Source organism: Pseudophryne corroboree, chromosome 6, assembly GCF_028390025.1.
Source record: "Pseudophryne corroboree isolate aPseCor3 chromosome 6, aPseCor3.hap2, whole genome shotgun sequence".
NCBI classification, from domain to species: Eukaryota; Metazoa; Chordata; class Amphibia; order Anura; family Myobatrachidae; genus Pseudophryne; species Pseudophryne corroboree.
This window is the reverse complement of record NC_086449.1, coordinates 804,806,683-804,826,048: the sequence shown is the minus strand read 5'-3', so window position 1 is coordinate 804,826,048 and position 19,366 is coordinate 804,806,683.

Here is a 19,366-nt window from a genome sequence, read left to right as displayed (position 1 = left end):
CTGGCGGTGATGCAGGGCAGTCTGGAGCGACTGCTGATGCTGACATCTGGTCCGGACTGAAGGACCTGACAACGATTACGGACATGTCGTCTACTGTCACTGCATATGATTCTCTCACCATTGAAAGAATGGTGGAGGATTATATGAGTGACCGCATCCAAGTAGGCACGTCACACAGTCCGTACTTATACTGGCAGGAAAAAGAGGAAATTTGGAGGCCCTTGCACAAACTGGCTTTATTCTACCTAAGTTGCCCTCCCACAAGTGTGTACTCCGAAAGAGTGTTTAGTGCCGCCGCTCACCTTGTCAGCAATCGGCGTACGAGGTTACATCCAGAAAATGTGGAGAAGATGATGTTCATTAAAATGAATTATAATCAATTCCTCCGTGGAGACATTCACCAGCAGCAATTGCCTCCACAAAGTACACAGGGTGCTGAGATGGTGGATTCCAGTGGGGACGAATTGATAATCTGTGAGGAGGGGGATGTACACGGTGATATATCGGAGGATGATGATGAGGTGGACATCTTGCCTCTGTAGAGCCAGTTTGTGCAAGGAGAGATTAATTGCTTCTTTTTTGGGGGGGGTCCAAACCAACCCGTCATATCAGTCACAGTCGTGTGGCAGACCCTGTCACTGAAATGATGGGTTGGTTAAAGTGTGCATGTCCTGTTTATACAACATAAGGGTGGGTGGGAGGGCCCAAGGACAATTCCATCTTGCACCTCTTTTTTCTTTTCTTTTTCTTTGCGTCATGTGCTGTTTGGGGAGGGTTTTTTGGAAGGGACATCCTGCGTGACACTGCAGTGCCACTCCTAGATGGGCCCGGTGTTTGTGTCGGCCACTAGGGTCGCTTATCTTACTCACACAGTCAGCTACCTCATTGCGCCTCTTTTTTTCTTTGCGTCATGTGCTGTTTGGGGAGGGTTTTTTGGAAGGGACATCCTGCGTGACACTGCAGTGCCACTCCTAGATGGGCCCGGTGTTTGTGTCGGCCACTAGGGTCGCTTATCTTACTCACACAGTCAGCTACCTCATTGCGCCTCTTTTTTTCTTTGCGTCATGTGCTGTTTGGGGAGGGTTTTTTGGAAGGGACATCCTGCGTGACACTGCAGTGCCACTCCTAGATGGGCCCGGTGTTTGTGTCGGCCACTAGGGTCGCTTATCTTACTCACACAGTCAGCTACCTCATTGCGCCTCTTTTTTTCTTTGCGTCATGTGGTTTGGGGAGGGTTTTTTGGAAGGGACATCCTGCGTGACACTGCAGTGCCACTCCTAGATGGGCCCGGTGTTTGTGTCGGCCACTAGGGTCGCTTATCTTACTCACACAGTCAGCTACCTCATTGCGCCTCTTTTTTTCTTTGCGTCATGTGCTGTTTGGGGAGGGTTTTTTGGAAGGGACATCCTGCGTGACACTGCAGTGCCACTCCTAGATGGGCCCGGTGTTTGTGTCGGCCACTAGGGTCGCTTATCTTACTCACACAGCTACCTCATTGCGCCTCTTTTTTTCTTTGCGTCATGTGCTGTTTGGGGAGGGTTTTTTGGAAGGGCCATCCTGCGTGACACTGCAGTGCCACTCCTAGATGGGCACGGTGTTTGTGTCGGCCACTAGGGTCGCTTATCTTACTCACACAGCTACCTCATTGCGCCTCTTTTTTTCTTTGCGTCATGTGCTGTTTGGGGAGGGTTTTTTGGAAGGGCCATCCTGCGTGACACTGCAGTGCCACTCCTAGATGGGCACGGTGTTTGTGTCGGCCACTAGGGTCGCTTAGCTTAGTCATCCAGCGACCTAGGTGCAAATTTTAGGACTAAAAATAATATTGTGAGGTGTGAGGTATTCAGAATAGACTGAAAATGAGTGGAAATTATGGTTTTTGAGGTTAATAATACTTTGGGATCAAAATGACCCCCAAATTCTATGATTTAAGCTGTTTTTTAGGGTTTTTTGAAAAAAAACACCCGAATCCAAAACACACCCGAATCCGACAAAAAAAATTCGGTGAGGTTTTGCCAAAACGCGGTCGAACCCAAAACACGGCCGCGGAACCGAACCCAAAACCAAAACACAAAACCCGAAAAATTTCAGGCGCTCATCTCTATAAGATACACTCCCAGAGGACGGCGGCTTAGCGTTTGCACTGCTGCTAAAAGCAGCTAGCGAGCAAACAACTCGGAATGAGGGCCTGTCTTCCCACGTGCTTCCATACAGTGAATGGCTGTCAGCACTCTGATTGGTGGATAGCTCCAGCAATCCACCAATCAACCATGCTGACAGCCATTCACATCTGGCTGCAGGTTGGGAGCTGGTTAGAGAGTACTGTCTCCAAAGACGCTCCGGTGGCACCAGCCGGCCCCTGCTCAAAGGCCCCAGAATCGTGGGCCTCTGGGGCACCTGTCCATTGAGTCCATGCGTTAAGATGGCCCTGGTTATGTCTTCTGTATTGGGGATAGGCAGGGCCGGACTGGCCATCTGGCACTTCTGGCAAATGCCAGAAGGGCCGATGGCCACGTGGGCCGGTCCAGCGGTCACTGAGACGCGCTGCTGCTCAGTCCGGCGGCAGCGCGTCTCAGCTGTCAGGATTGGAGAGCTGTGAGAGACGGGGGTGAGAGCGCCGGGCGCCCGCCAGCACGGCTGTGTCTGGCGCGGCGCGTAATGAAGCGGACTTCAAAGCAGCCGCCGGTTCGTGAGCCAATCAGAGCTCGCGGACCGGCAGCCAATCAGAAGCCGCCGGTCCGTGAGCTCTGATTGGCTCACGAACCGGCAGCTGGTTTGAACGCTATACGCTGCCGCGCCAGACACAGCCGTGCTGGCGGGCGCCCGGCACTCTCACCTTCATCCCTCACAGCCCGGAGGAGGAGGAGCAGCAGCAGCAGTAGCAGTGCAGCAGCGGTAAGCAGCTGCAGCACTGGCTGCTGTGGGGGCAATTGTATACCTGGCACTGTGGGGGCAATTGGCTGGCACTGTGGGACATTTGTATACCTGGCACTGTGGGGGCAATTGTTTACCTGGCACTGTGGGGGCATCTGTATACATGGCACTGTGGGGGCATCTGTATACCTTGCACTGTGGGGGCATCTGTATACCTGGCACTGTGGGGGCATTTGTATACCTGGCACTGTGGGGGCATTTGTGGATCTGGCACTGTGGGGGCATTTGTATACCTGGCACTGTGGGGGCATTTGTATACCTGGCACTGTGGGGGGCATTTGTGGATCTGGCACTGTGGGGGCAATTGTTTACCTGTCACTGTGGGGGCAATTGTTTACCTGGCACTGTGGGGGCATTTGTATACCTGGCACTGTGGGGGCATCTGTATACCTGGCACTGTGGGGGCATTTGTATACCTGGCACTGTGGGGGCATTTGTATACCTGGCACTGTGGGGGCATTTGTATACCTGGCACTGTGGGGGCATTTGTATACCTGGCACTGCACTATCGGGGGCATATAATGTAAATTTCGGCTCATACCGGGTGCTGTAATGTGAATTTTGGCTCATACTGTGTGGTATAATGTGAAAGGGGCAGCAGTACTAGATAGTATAAGGGGTCCTACTATTGTGGTGCATAATGCGTATAAGGGGTGTATGGTGTGGTAAACTACACTGAAGGCCACGCCCCCTTTGAGTGGCCACGCCCCCTTTTCCGGAGCACGCGCGCCTTCGGCGCGCGCTTAATTACAAACCTCACATTTCCATACCCCCACTTAAAAATTTCCACTTCAACCACTGGTTGTGTGTATTTTAATAGAAAATGATGTACGCTTGTATGTTGTTAGAATATTAATTATATTTGTAAGAACATAGACTAATAAGTGGGAGGAGTCAGGAATAGTAAGGGGAGGAGTCACAGAGGTGGGCCTGTGTGCTTCAAAAATGCCAGGGCCTATTTTTAGTCCCAGTCCGGCCCTGGGGATAGGGTTGGTTAGATTTTGTCTTGTGGATGATCCGATGCTGTAATTGGCTACAGGACAGCCAGACTTTGCAATTATGGAACCCTCTACGACATCCATTGTTGAAATTCATCACTGGCATATCTACAATGGGTGCATTCTATAGATATGCCGCACCCATGTAATCATACCTACCCTACCGGAGTCCTGCGCCAGCCACAGGCACTGGAGACAGAAATCACTGGGAAAATGGCGTGGTAGCCATTTTCCTAGTGATTTGCACATCTGCAGTAGAGATGTCCCCAGAAACAAGGTGCAGGCACCATGTTCCCGGAGCCCTGTGCATACGCAGTGGATTCTAGCACAAGGCTAGCTGATAGAGTCTATAGCACTGCTGGAGAGCAGAGAGCCCACACGGAGCCCGCACTCTGGCACCCTCCTCTCTTGAACAGCGTCTGGGCCTCATCTATACCTCCGTAGAGGCTATTGACAGAAGGACTTGTCTAGTGATCAACAATCTCTGCCAACCCTCCTTCCACTCGCCTCCATTTTGTTTGATTTTTATCACAGCTAGCTCACCGTCTTATAAATGGCCAACAGAACTTTGGGTTCTGATTTTAAGAGCTATATGAGGGAAATGACTGAAATCGCGCCTAAAGCCATCCCCTGTATCTGCTTCCTAGACTTAGGGAGGTGTCATACAAGCATTTTGAAGTTAGGTGTGTGCTAGTGTCCAGGGGGCTTTTAATTATGAATGACTTCTTGGCAGCGGTTCCCAGCATACTCTATACTCTAGCATTTCACTGCAGTATAACAATGTGAAATAAAACTGCAGTTTTCTAATCCTTACTCACCCTTACTCACCCACACTCACCCTTACTCACCCTGTGAGTTGACATTAAAATCTGGAATCAAAAATCCTAGAACGACAAGTGAAATAATTAATTAGCCCCACCTCTGGATATTTTAAATGTATCAGTGATGCCCCTTTCACACCAAAACACTCAGGTCCAACCTGAGTTATTATACATGGTTTCACGTCATGGCAGAGCGACTGGAAACCCAGTTCACCCCGAAGGCTGGACCCAGGTTATTGCCAGGCCTTCCCTCTGCCGGCGCTTGGAGATGACATAATCTCTATGTGCCGGTGATCCGGATCTCCTTATGCTTTTAACGTGATCTGAGTCACACCCGTCACACCGCAGTCTTCCCGGGTCGGTGCCGGGCTCAACCCTAAAGCTACCGGGGCTGGATTCCGTGGTGACACAACCTGAGTAGACCCTTTCACACCAAACCTGGACCTGGGTTGTGCCCCGGCAATGACCTGGTTTATAAGTTTGGTGAGAAAGGGGTATGAGTAATGACCTGCCGGGTGACCTGGCAAACATGCACTGTACCCCAGTAGGAGGACCAAGTTTGAGAACCACTGTCTAATATGTATTTCTCCTTCATCCAGACATCCACTAGGGGCCACTGGAGCGTAGTTACAATGGGGAATAGTAGGCAGTAATTGGGAGCTGGCACTTTAAAAAATTCTAACCCTGTGGCTAGCTCCTCCCCTACTATCTCCCCTCCAAGCCAGTCTTAGTTTAGTGCCCAAGGGAGCTGGTTCACTTGGGTTTAGCTGAAGAAATTTTTTATTTTTTCTTTATTATTTTATTTTTCTTTACACACACGCACAGACTGGCAGCTCTGCCACTGCCAGTCTGCACCGTGGGAGCTGCCGGCGGGGTCCCATCGCAGCTGCGTGCGGCTCGGGATGGGCCCCGGCTGAGGGAGACACTGAGCTCTCCTGAGTTGGCGGACACCGCTGCGTGCGGCGCGTGTCGGGACCACTCCATCCAGCAGAAGATTCCGGCAGCATGGCAGCGGTGAGTATCTGCGGCCGGACACCGCTGCGTGCGGCGTGTGTCGGGGCCACCCTCCACCACTGAAAGGTGAGTGTCTGTATTTCCCCCACTTCCCTCCAGAGTGTTGGGATGAAGGGGTGACAGAGGGGTTTTGAACAATTAATTTTATTAATGGTGACTAAACCCAAACAACCCCCCCAATCCCCCCCCCCTCTCCCCTCGGATTATTAATTATTATTACTCATTTTTATTTAATATTTATTTAAAAAAAAAAAGAGTAAAAGTAACAGCGCAGTGCCGCGCTCCCGCTCGCCCGCCCGCCAGCCGCCCGCCCTCCTCCCTGCTCGGATCCCCGCCAGCACGGCTCACAGAGCCGCTACAGGGATCCGGCATAATACACGGCAACTTTGAATTTGGCGCCGTCGAGGAGGGGGGCGGGGCTTAGTTCCGCTCTGCGCGCCCGGAAGTAGCACGCGCTGGGGACCCGTAATTTTCCTGTCTGCAGCAGCGCGGGACGGAGGCCACGCGACCACACAACAAACAGTTACAGTGGGGAAGGGGGGCACTCGGGGGCACTGCAGGTACACTAGTTGTTTATTCAGCCTGTCACTGCACACAGTATCGTGCAGGACAGATCGGGCTGCTGTGGCTACATTCTTTTCCCTGCTTCACTCCCCTCCCTCCCATTCTGCCTATAGCTGTTTTCCTGTGGGGGAAGGGTATCAAGTTTAGGTGCTGCCATGGCCACCAAAGGCTCCAAGGCAACACAAAAGCAGGGTCAGGTTTTAGGTGAGGAGTCACAGCCATCGACTCAGCCCTCCTCAGAACCCCAGAGCGCCCCGACATGGACGACACAACTCACAGAGGTGATGTCCCTGCTGACTGGGGAACTTAAAGCCTCTCGGGAAGATAGAGAGGTGGCCCGGTTCCGACAGCTTGTCCCGGTACCGGCGCCAGAACCTGCATGGGCAGTCTCATTGGCAAAGTCAGTGGAAGGGCTTTCCAGGGCTGTAATCCCTTCCCAAGCCCCGTCCTTTAGCCCCCCCTCAACAGGCTGCAAAAAAGAGATTGCTAGCCTCTGTGTTACAGGACTTTGATGATGATATGCCTCAATTAGATGAGGCGGGGTTAGATGTACAGGATATACAGGATGTGGATATCCAGGATACTGACGATCAGGTATATGAGGACTCTGAACCAGTAGCTCAGGGTATAGAGGCTCTTATTACTGCTATTCGCTCAGTCTTACAGGTGGAGGAGACGGAAGACACCTTACGCCCTTCAAGGTTTGGCACCGACCAATACCTGCCGGTGACTTTTCCAGTTTCGGAGGAGCTGGATGCGCTTATAACAACAGCCTGGAAGCATCCAGACGCGAAATTTCAGGTATCAAGAAAAATGTTGTCTTCCTATCCTTTTCCCGCAGGTAGCAGAACGCGCTATGAGACCTCTCCGATCGTGGATCCTTCGGTGTCTCATCTGTCCAAAAAGACGGTCCTGCCTGTTCCGGGGGCAACTTCACTTAAGGAGGCGTCAGATAGGAAGTTGGAGTCTACCTTAAAGAATATTTACTCTGCGGCAGGGGTTTTACATCGCCCGGCGCAGGTAGGTTGTTGGGTCACCAAGGCGATTGAAGCTTGGGCGGAACAATTGTCCTCTGGAATTCGTGACGAATTACCGGCGGATCAATTGATAGAGTTGGCAGAACACATCCGTAAATCAGCCCTTTATCTTTGCGAAGCGTCCAAGGACATAGGTGTTCTCGGAGCTAGAATTTCCGCTTTAACAATTGCGGCCCGCAGAGCGCTATGGCTCCGGCATTGGCATGCGGATACGGAATCCAAAAGGGCGGCAGCGGCGTTGCCCTTTACGGGTGAGTTTCTGTTTGGTAAGGATCTGGATGCCTGGATCTCTACGGCAACGGGGGGTAGGTCGGCTTATCTTCCTTCTGCTGCTCCAGCCGCTCGCAGACCATATAGGGGTCCCTCTTTTCGATCCTTTCGTGCCCCTTCCAGGTTTCGAGGACAGGCCAGGGGTGGAGCTTCTACCTTCCGTGGCCATAGAGGTAGAGGCGGCGGCAGGGGTAGAGGTTCCGCAGCCTCAGCCCAGTCAGACGTTAAGTCTTCTGCCACTGCATGACGGGCCTCCCTCCCACCTGGGAGATCACAGGGTGGGAGCTCGGTTGTGGGATTTCAAGGAGGTCTGGATACAGTCCTGCCCAGATGCTTGGGTCCGGGATCTCATCACTTGCGGTTACAAGCTCGTTTTTCAGGAACAACCACCCCAGCGGTTCTTTACCACGAGTTTGCCAGTTTCCGACAACCGGGGAGTTGCCTTACAAACCGCGGTCCAGAAGCTTCTGTCTGCAAGGGTTGTGATGTGATCCCTGTTCCCTCGCATCATCGGAAACAGGGCTATTACTCAAGCCTTTTTCTAGTACCGAAGCCGGACGGCTCAGTCAGACCAATCCTGAACTTGAAAGATCTCAATCTGTATTTGAAGGTATTCAAGTTCAAGATGGAGTCCCTCCAGTCTGTTATTGCGGGGTTGGAAAAAGACGAGTTTCTGGCATCCTTAGACATCAAGGACGCATACTTACATGTTCCCATTTGGCCTCCTCATCAGGCTTTTCTCCGGTTCGCAATACAGGACGTTCATTTACAGTTCCAGGCCCTTCCTTTCGGTCTCTCTTCTGCTCCCAGAGTGTTCACAAAGGTCATGGCGGTCATGATGGCCCTACTTCGGAAGCAGGGTGTGACAATTGTTCCCTATCTGGACGATCTGCTAATAAAAGCAAGCTCAGCAGAAGGGTTACTTCAGAATATCCGGATGACACAGGACCTTCTGATCCGACACGGGTGGGTCCTGAATTTTCCGAAGTCTCACTTATGCCCCTCACAACGGCAGTTGTTTCTGGGAATGATTCTCGACACAGTCCATCAGAGGGTTTTCCTTCCGCGGGACAAGATACTCTCTCTGCAGACACTGGTAAGATTGGTCCTTCAGCACCGTCGGGTGTCAGTATATCTGTGCATTCGCCTGCTGGGAAAGATGGTAGCAGCGTTCGAAGCTCTTCCGTACGGTCGCTTCCACTCTCGACCGTTTCAGCTGTGTCTTCTAAATCAGTGGTCAGGATCTCATCTGTTCCTTCATCAGCGGGTGACGCTATCTCCAAAGGCACGGTCATCGCTGCTCTGGTGGCTCCAGTCGACCCATCTGTTGGAAGGAAGATGGTTCGGCATATGGGATTGGACTCTCCTCACCACGGACGCCAGTCTGCGAGGCTGGGGGGCAGTGACCCTGGGACATCAGTTTCAGGGGCGCTGGTCAATCCACGAATCCGCTCTCCCCATAAACATTCTCGAACTAAGGGCGGTGTACAACACCCTGCTGCAGGCACATCACCTCCTGCGAGGTCGAGCGGTCAGAGTTCAGTCCGACAACGCCACGGCGGTAGCGTACATCAACCGTCAGGGCGGCACTCGCAGCCGCGCAGCGATGAGGGAAGTCACCAACATCCTTCTCTAGGCGGAGAAGTATGCTCTGTCCTTCTCAGCAATATTCATTCCGGGAGTGGACAATTGGGAAGCCGACTATCTAAGTCGACAGGAGATGCACCCGGGAGAGTGGTCGTTACATCCCCAGGTGTTTTGGCAACTAGTACGTCGATGGGGAAAACCACAGATCGACCTCATGGCATCCCGCCTGAACCATCAGTTGCCTCTTTATTACTCTCGGACAAGGGACCCGGCGGCGGCGGCCGTGGATGCCCTCACGGCTCCTTGGAATTTCCGGTTCGTCTACCTCTTTCCTCCTTTCCCGCTGTTGCCGAAGGTTCTGCAACGCATCAAGAGGGAAGACGCTCTGGTTCTCCTAGTGGCTCCGGATTGGCCACGCAGGGTTTGGTACTCCACTCTACATCTGTTGTCGGTGGCCGAGCCTTGGACCCTACCACTATGAGACAACCTTCTACAACAGGGTCCTTTTCTTTATCCAGACTTACGCAGGCTACGTTTGACGGCGTGGCTGTTGAAAAAGCCATCTTGACAAGGAAGGGAATTCCTCGTACAGTTATACCTACTATGCTTCGGGCTAGAAAGTCAGTTACATTTTCTCACTACTACCGCATTTGGAAGGCTTATGTAGCATGGTGTGAACGTCGAGAATTTTCTCCTTCCGTGTATAGCTTAGCCCGTCTTCTCTGTTTTTTGCAGGCGGGTTTTTCAGCAGGCCTAAGACTGGGCTCACTAAAAGTGCAGGTCTCTGCTCTTTCGGTTTACTTCCAGAAAAGGTTAGCCTTGCTGCCTGAGGTTCAGACCTTCTTTCAAGGGGTTCTTCAAATACAGCCTCCCTTCCGTCCTCCGACAGCGCCATGGGACCTCAGTCTTGTCCTGTCTTTTCTGCAGTCTTCATTGTTTGAGCCCCTGGAATCAGTAGAGATAAAATATCTCACCTGGAAGGTGGTTCTTCTCCTGGCGCTGGCTTCAGCTAGAAGGGTGTCGGAACTGGGGGCTCTCTCTTGCAGGTCTCCTTTACCTGGTGTTTCATCCGGATAGGGCCGAGCTTCGTACTCGTATGTCCTTTCTACCTAAGGTGGTGTCTGATTTTCACATCAATCAGCCGCTTGTCATCCCGGCCCTCTCGGGGGACTCTCCGGATGCGAGATCATTGGACGTTGTAAGAGCGCTCAAGATCTATGTGGATAGGACTTCAGCTATTCGGAAGTCTGATTCCTTATTTGTTCTGTACGACGCTGCCCGCCGTGGTTGGCCGGCCTCTAAGCAAACCTTGTCTCGATGGATTCGGCTGACCATCAGACAAGCTTATTTGGCGGCTTCTCGGGAACCTCCATCTTCCATTTCAGCACACTCCACACGCTCTGTGGGACCTTCGTGGGCGGCTGCCCGGGGGGTCTCTATGACTACTTTATGTCGGGCGGCTACTTGGTCCGGCCGTCATACGTTTGTCAAATTCTACAAGTTTGACACTTTTGCGGCCTCTGCTTCTCAGTTTGGCCGAGCGGTTTTGCAGGACTCTCAGCGCTCTCCCACCCGTTCTGGGAGCTCTGGGACGTCCCCATTGTAACTACGCTCCAGTGGCCCCTAGTGGATGAAGGAGAAATCAGGATTTTGGTACTTACCGATAAATCCCTTTCTCCGATTCCACAGGGGCCACTGGACGCCCGCCCAGCGCTGTTCCTCCTTGTTGTTTTTTGCTTAACGGTTTGCGGTTCAATAAATGACCGCTTGTTGAGTTCAGGTTAGCCTGTTTATTGTTAGGTTCTATTCCAGGGTTAGTTTGGGTTATCCTGGTTGACTGGACGTCAATAACCTCTTCTACCTTAAGGTTTTCTTTATTACAGCTCTCCTTGGGCACAGTTTTACGTAGACTGGCTTGGAGGGGAGATAGTAGGGGAGGAGCTAGCCACAGGGTTAGAATTTTTTAAAGTGCCAGCTCCCAATTACTGCCTACTATACCCCATTGTAACTACGCTCCAGTGGCCCCTGTGGAATCGGAGAAAGGGATTTATCGGTAAGTACCAAAATCCTGATTTATCTGAAACATAATGCTTTGGGGATTTTAAGTAATGGATGCACTAAATGAATAATTGCATAATGCACAGGCTGGAGAGTCCACTTATGTCCACTGAAACTCTGCCCATTTATTAGAAGAGGAGGGGGCCTGTGTGCAGTCTCCTCTCTAGCAGGCAGCAGTGCAGTATCTCAATGCTCTAGAAGTGCAGAGCGCCAGGGTTGTAGAGAGCTATGGCAGACACTGACGCCGATTTGGGCGGCGCTATCATGCCCCTCAGCCAGAGAGGGGGGTTCAATCAGTGTGATCACCACCCCATGTGCTGGATGGAGAACAAAGCTGCTGCTGAGGAAAGGGGGGCGGTGCCAGACCTGGGCCCCCCAGGCCCCTCTATCAGGCCCGGGCCCAGGTAATTAGTATCTGCTCCCCCTATTGGTGGCAGTGCAGAGCACTAGGAGTACAGTACACTCTAGCGCTGTGCTACAGCCTAATGCGCATGTTGCTGGTCTCCGGGAAAATGGCGCCATGGCCATATACCTACTGCACATGTACAAAGTGCTATTTTATAAGGCTCCACAAGTTCAGCAGCACCAGACAAGCAAGGAAACAAATACACATCACAAAACAAATAAAAGAAGGTACATGAACATACAAGTCACGCTGAGAACAGCTGTGCGTAAGGACAGGACGTGTCACGTGTGTAAATTCTCACAGCAGATATGATTATACAGTCATGTAGTCAGTCCTGCTGAAGGGAGAGCTGTACTTACCTATTGGAGGGGAAATGGCATCCTGACTCTATACTATATTGGTAAAATAATCCCATTTATGTGTCCAGAAGCATCCATGGTTGTGGATAAGATGTAGTTTACTATGGACCTTGTTCAGAGATGTAAACGGCAGATTGTGCATGCAGCCGGGGTAGTAGGGAGGAGGGGGGCCGCGGTCGCAGAGAGACCCGGATGGGGGGCTCGTCTGCGGCGCTCCCTATGCCTCTGAGGGGGACGCTGCCACTTAACATGCTGGCGCAGGGGGTGGGGGTGGTGCAGGGGACCGCCGTTACTACAGAAGCCAGAACTGCTTCCATCTCCTCACATGCTAGGGGCCGGCCAGCATAGGACGAGGCCACCCGGCACGTGTAGCGCCTCACGATGCATCCATAATTACATTTCGAACACATTGAATTAAGGTTGACCCCTGGCAGCGCCGCCATTTTTTATGTGACATCACGCAGCCACCCCGAAAATGCTCCCAAAACGCGCCCGTTCGGGCTCGCCACCGCCCCCACCCCCCCAATGCCCCGCGAATGCCCGCTGCTGTCGATAAAATTGTGGTTGCATCCTTCTGGGATGTGGCCGCACTATGGGGGTCATTCAGACTGGATGGCTGCCGCGGCAGCAATCTCAGTCTGAAGCCCTTTGGGGAGTGTGCGTGCGCACCCGGGGGGCCTAGTGAGATGCTAAAAGCATCTCAGGGCTGCGATCGCCTCTGGCGGATTGATAGGCAGATGCGGTCGCGGGGCCGGAGGGAGCGTGCCAATGGCGTTAGAACGCCGTTGGTGGGGCGCGGTCTGGAACTATGCAAGCATTTCCAGACCATTGCGGGGGTGGGCAGCAGCGCACTTTACAACACGGGGGGGCCACCGCAGCGCACAGGATCCAGCGCCGGGCAGCCCAGCAGAAGCAGCGCGGACCGGCTCCCTGGACTGGTGAGTATATTGATCTTCTTGGGGTAGGTCCGCGGCGCGCGGGATAAACAGGGGGGGGTGACGCAATAGGGGGGTGTCGACCGGGTGGCGGCGATTTCGGCAGGGGTGGCGCATGCGCAGCAGGACATCGCGGTATTTTTTCTGAACAATACCCCGATGATGCTGCGGAGTATCATCGCAGGGACAGAGCTTGACCGCAAGCTCTGTCCCTGCACGCGATAATTGATACATCCCTGCGATGTAATCAATTATCACAGTGCGAGTTTGGGCGATTTTATCACCTGTCATCCTGGATGCGGATGGTGATAAATAGGCCCCTTAATCCCCTGCTGTATTGCTCTCTCTGTATTGTATTGCAGCTGAGAACAATAGATGGAAGGCTTATGCTAATCAACCATGGTGCACCCAGGCGCAGCAGACAAGCCAAGATGAGCGTAGCTCCATCTGTATTATGACCGCCTGGATCCCCGGCGCCGCTCAAACTCATACTGATTCCGTCTGCAGCTGTAGTGCATTCAGTGATGCGGGACCGGTAATTCACATACGCTGTACGTGTTCGCCGCATGCGCTAAGTACCGTACATCGGTATTTTGCGCTATGTTCCGCAGATCCAACTGGCTCTGAATTGGGCCTCTCCCGTATTCTCTGTACGTTTCCCCGAACATCTCTAGAAATAAGTGAATTTGTACTGTATTTAATTGTTCTCAACAGAAGTGCCCCCACTGAAAGTGGGATCCGGACTGAAAGTCGACAGTAACTAGGTCGACAATGTCTAGGTCGACCACTATTGGTCGACAGGGTGTCTAGGTCGACAGGGCCTTTAGGTCGACATGTTCTAGGTCGACAGGTCAAAAGGTCAACATGAGTCTTTCACAATTTTTTTCTTTTTTTTAACCTTTTCATACTTAACGATCCACGTGGACTTCGATTGGAACGGTAAAGTGTGCCGAGCGAAGCGGTAGCGGAGCGAAGGCACCATGCCCGAAGCATGGCGAGCGAAGCGAGCCATGCGAGGGGACGCGGTGCACTAATTGGGGTTCCCGGTCACTCTACGAAGAAAACGACACCAAAATAACATTAAAAACTCATGTCGACCTTTTGACCTGTCAACCTAGAACATGTCGACCTAAAGACCCTGTCGACCTAGACACCCTGTCGACCTAGTTACTGTCGACCAATAGTGGTCGACCTAGACATTGTCGACCTAGTTGCTGTCGACTATCAATACCACACCCCTGAAAGTACAGTGTACACTAATCAGTGGCTGCAGGATTAGAAGTGGGATATCTGCAGCGCAGACAGAAAATACAATAATTCCGGCACTGGGGAAGGAGGAGATTTGGTGAGAGAAGTAACATGGAGTGTCTGAAAGACACAGACCTGAGCTATCTGCACGGCCCTGATAAGACGGCTGGAGAGAAAGAGAGAGAGGAGGAATTATTTCTGTCTTATTGTACTGGGAAGCAGCATTGCAGCCCGTCCATCACTCACGGCATCTCTTTCACAATATGTCAGAATTCAGGGATTTCTGCAGCTCCGCTGTCCTTGTGACCCGACCAATGCGCAATATTATACAGGCGGCTATAAACAGAATATACAGGGACTTCAGTCTTGCTGTAAAGCTGTCAGGACCCATTGCAGATTGAATGCAGTGTTTATTGGGGGTCAGTCCGATCCGTTCGCACGCTGCAGTTTGTCGCAGCGGTGTCGAACGGGTCTGAAATGCGCATGTGCGACGGATGCATTGCGCACGCGCTTCATTACCCGGTGACGGCAGCGGCGCCGCCAGCGGAAAAAGTGATTGCAGCGGCGATCGCAAGAAGACTGACAGGCGGGAGGCATTCCGGGGCATCAACTGACCGTTTTCCAGGCGTGGTGAGGCGAACGCAGGCGTGTCCAGGCATTTGGAGGGCGGATGTCTGACGTCAAATCCGGGACATTCGTCGCTGGATCCCTCGCACAGGGTAAGTAAGTCTGACGCTGGTCTTGTATTGCAGGAAACTTTTTTAGCTCAGCAGGGCTGCACGAGCGATCACAGCCCTGCTATGCTAAAATACACTCCCCTATAGGCGGCGTCTAGTTGATCGCACCAGCAACAAAAAGTTGCTACGTGCGATCAACTCGGAATGAGGGCCATTGTCATTTACTTAATTAATACCCCTTTCAGACATCAGATACAGGAAATTGCTGAGTCTGGCACACCGGCAAATTCCGGGGTCTGAGCATCAAGACCCTGGTCGGAAAAAGGGTCGCGGAACCCGGGAATTAGTCCCGGGTCGTTTGCATTCAGACATGCCAAAATCCTGCGCATTCATGTGCATAAACCTGGGATTTTGATGCATGCCTGAATGGTGTCTAAGATGCTGCAAAGGGCTAAAATGTGCCGCGCAACCAGTACTTATTTTTCCCGACACATAAAGGCAGCAGTACTCCTAAAAATAGGTGGCGGTACTCACCTAAACGGGTGTATTCATCAAAATAATTTTTACTAAAATAATGTGAAAAGGAGTGTTTTCACACACTTTTCACATTATTTTAGTATCACCAGACTTTACTAAAGGGCAACTGGGGAGAATTAGCAAAATTCTCCTCCAAGCCCTTAAATTCGCATTCCAAATCGCATTTCCCATACTTGTAATAGGAAATGCGATCTGCCTGCATTTACAAGAAAAAAAAGTAGTAAGAAAATACCAGAGGGAGCCCTGTGATAATAATGTTATCTTGAGATAGCTTTATCCAGGGCTTCCCTCTGGTTCCTTGACTCCTGCACAGCCTCCTCTGCCCGCTGGCAGTGAAGGCTGAGCTTGGATCCGGCCCCTGTGATCAGCCATGTGTGTCTAATAGACCACAGGCTGATCACTGTGCAAAAAAAGAAAGTAAAAAAAGTAAAAAAAAAAAACCCTAAAACTTAACACTTGCCAGCACCCAGGAAGCGGTGATCAGTGATCCGGTGATGGCAGCCAGTCAGCGGATTGCTGTGCTCCTGCTGTGACCGGCTGCCCTCCCGGATCACCAATCGCCGGTCCTGGCTGCAGGTAAATGTAATAGGAGGAGGGGACAGTTGATACATCCCTGTGATGTATTAAATTATTGCATTGCGGATTAGCACCCTCATTCAGCTTCAGTTGCAGTTTTGCGTTTTTAGCTGGCTGTGATCGCATGCTGGGGGCCTCTCAGCACCGGGCAAGGCCGTCCAGCTTCTAAACACCCAGCAGTGATGCGATCGCAATGTAATGACATCATTATGATGCAACCCATAGGCTACAATGGGCTAACTCCATCGAAAGCTGGCGCTAGCTAACAAGGTCAAGTTACTAGCAGTTAGGCTAATTTTTCAGACCGCAGCAGTTCCCATAGAGACTAATGGGGACTGCGGTATGCTGGGTTAGTTTGCCTGCTGCAGTAGGTAGCTCTGATATCTCCTTTGTTTGGTGTTTGGTAAATTGCGCCAATACTAAAATCACGCGTAGCCGTAAATCTGCTTGAATAAGTAGACCACGCAAAGAAAAAAAAATCCACAAAACTGGACTTAGCCGTCACAATGTCCATCCGCAACAGTTCTATTGATGTGCTACGGGCCTCATTCACGGATGTCATATGCAGTGGAGCGATACATCGCTACTGCGCATATGTATAAGTCGCACTGTGATGATTTTGCAATGATGGGTGCAGTAAAGATTTATTCGCAATGTGATTGACAGTCAGGCAGCGTTTGTGTGCGAGGCGGTGACTCAAACGCAGTTGTGTGGCAGCCATTTTGGGGGCGTGTCACAGGTGTGACCAAGTATAGGGGGCCGTCCCACAATCTACTATACGTTTGGGCAGGGTTGATTAAAAAGGGGATATTCAACCTCTTTTTAAAAAACGACATCGCCCCACTTCTGGATCATGTGTAACTCGTGTCTCTCCCCGGTGATAAGCACAGTAGAATGCTGCTGTCTAATACACAACGGGTGTAGGCCGGCTGTCGATTTAAGATGCCCGTCAGTCAAATCTATCCGTCCGTTTTAGGGCACAAGGGAAGGTGTGCGTTCTGTTCAGTTAATGATAACCCATCTCAAGCGGAGCCTCTCGGTAAGCAGCGCTGTCATTCATTCTTCTGGCTCCTGAAGCCGCCAGCAAAGCCTTTTGTAAATGTTAGCAGACATTGATTAGATTTTAATGAGCACTAAATTCATCACTAACATCTTTAATGACACTTGAAACATCTGTTCTCTTTCCTACCACCAGGTGGCGCAGAATTCATTTACTGCAGGTGTTAAAATTCTCTTCAACACTCCAAGGTGATCAAGGAGGGGGGGACATTTAGAAAATAACAAAACAATGTAATTATCTATCTTAAAGACACTAAATTAGAAAACCTTAGGTGAATTAAGAATCATTTAGCTTTGACTATAAAAACGTGGACAGATCTGGAATATGCTGATTTCAGGTTTACTCAACCAAGTATAGGATAAATGATATAATTCTCTATTCTGCTGACTGTCTCGCTGAAGGTCATCACGGACAGCGTCCAATTTTTCGTCTTTGTCAAATTCTCAGCCAATAAGAGTTATTGAAAGAAATGTTCCCAACTTCAGACAAGTCATTTTCTTGGTTTATAAATGGCTTACTTCAACTTTCGCTAAATACATTTCTTAAGTTTCTGGCTTGCTTCTGAATTGATGGTATGCGCTTATTCTTTTGAACAGTTTTAATTAACCCACACCTCCCAACTGTCCCAATTCCAGTTTCCGGTCAGAATGTTGGGAATCAAGCTTGGACTGGCCCACAGGGGTACAGAGGAAACCACCGGTGGGCCCTACTGCCTGGGGGCCCACCTCCTGTTTTAAGGATCAGGTTCCAGACTGTGCACATGAATTATACATTATACATATGTTACCTTATACTGGACTATGGTGTATTTTCTACAGTGCATTGCTGTTATTAATCTGGTACATTATCATGCATGTATCAGCTGAATTTACTGTATATATTTATGAAGGGGCCCAGACGTTGCACTCTCTAATGGTTAGTCAAACCAATGAGGTGGCAGACCACACCCCCTCTGCAGACTGGCCACACCCCTAACATAGACCCCTAAAACTGCATTCCCCCGGTGGGCCCTACATGCTCCAGTCCGACACTGTTGGGAATTACATATGTCCCGTTCCCCACTGCTCAGCAAACGCATGCCGTGCTTTGGCTTATCTGTAATGGGAGCGAGGGCTGCAAAGAGGAGGGGGTAACGAATTACTTGAGCCCGGGCTTGTGATCACACATAACCCTAGATTTGCCCCTGGCTGACTGGCTCACGGCACCCCCTGTTCAATACTCTTTAAAAAAAAAAATTCTAAAGGGGCATGGCCATGCCTCCCACAAATTAGGACACTCCCCCAAAAACTACCCAGACACGTGCCAGCTCTCTGTGTCCCTGATGAGTGCAGGGTGTGACCAAGAAGGGCAAAACCGCACTCCCATGTTCTTCATTACTTACCTCTCTGTCGTCAGCAGCAGTGCTGAACAAGTCAACAGGAAAATGGCATGGTGGCCATTTTCTCAGCTACCTACTAAATGGGGTAAAATTAGGGGATTCTGTACTGGAAAAGGACTTAGGTATCCTCATAGAGAGCAAACTAAGCAGTAGTACCCAAAGTAGGACTACAGCAAAGAAGGCTAATAAGATATTAGCATGCATAAAACGGGGAATTGATGCTAGGGACGAGAGTATTATACTCCCGTTATATAAATCACTTGTGAGGCCACACCTTGAATACTGTGTACTAGGCACCTTACTACAAAAAGGATATCCTGGAGCTAGAAAAGGTTCAAAGGCGGGCGACCAAACTAATTAAGGGTATGGAGACGCTGGAATACGAGGAAAGGCTTGCAAGACTAGGCATGTTTACATTGGAAAAGAGGAGATTAAGAGGGGACATGATCAACATTTACAAATATATAAGGGGACATTATACAGATCTTGCGCAGGACCTGTTTTTGGTTAGATCAACACAGAGAACTCGTGGACACGCGCTCAGGTTAGAGGAGAGGAGATTCCACACAATACGGCGTAAAGGCTTTTTTACGGTAAGGACGATACGTGTTTGGAATTCCCTGCCTGAGGGAGTTGTAATGGCAGACTCAGTCAACACCTTTAAGAATGGGTTAGATAAATTCCTAATGGATAAGGATATCCAGGGTTACGGGGCATAGTCACGCACTATGGATATTATAAAAAAGAGGGGTAAAACATAACGGCAGTCATCAACTTCAGTCAAAATTTTCTACAAAATAATCCTGCATAGGAGACCACAAACAGGTTGAACTCGATGGACAATTGTCTTTTTTCAACCTTAGATACTATGTTACTATGTATGTTACTATGTTACCTTCGCAGTAGAAAA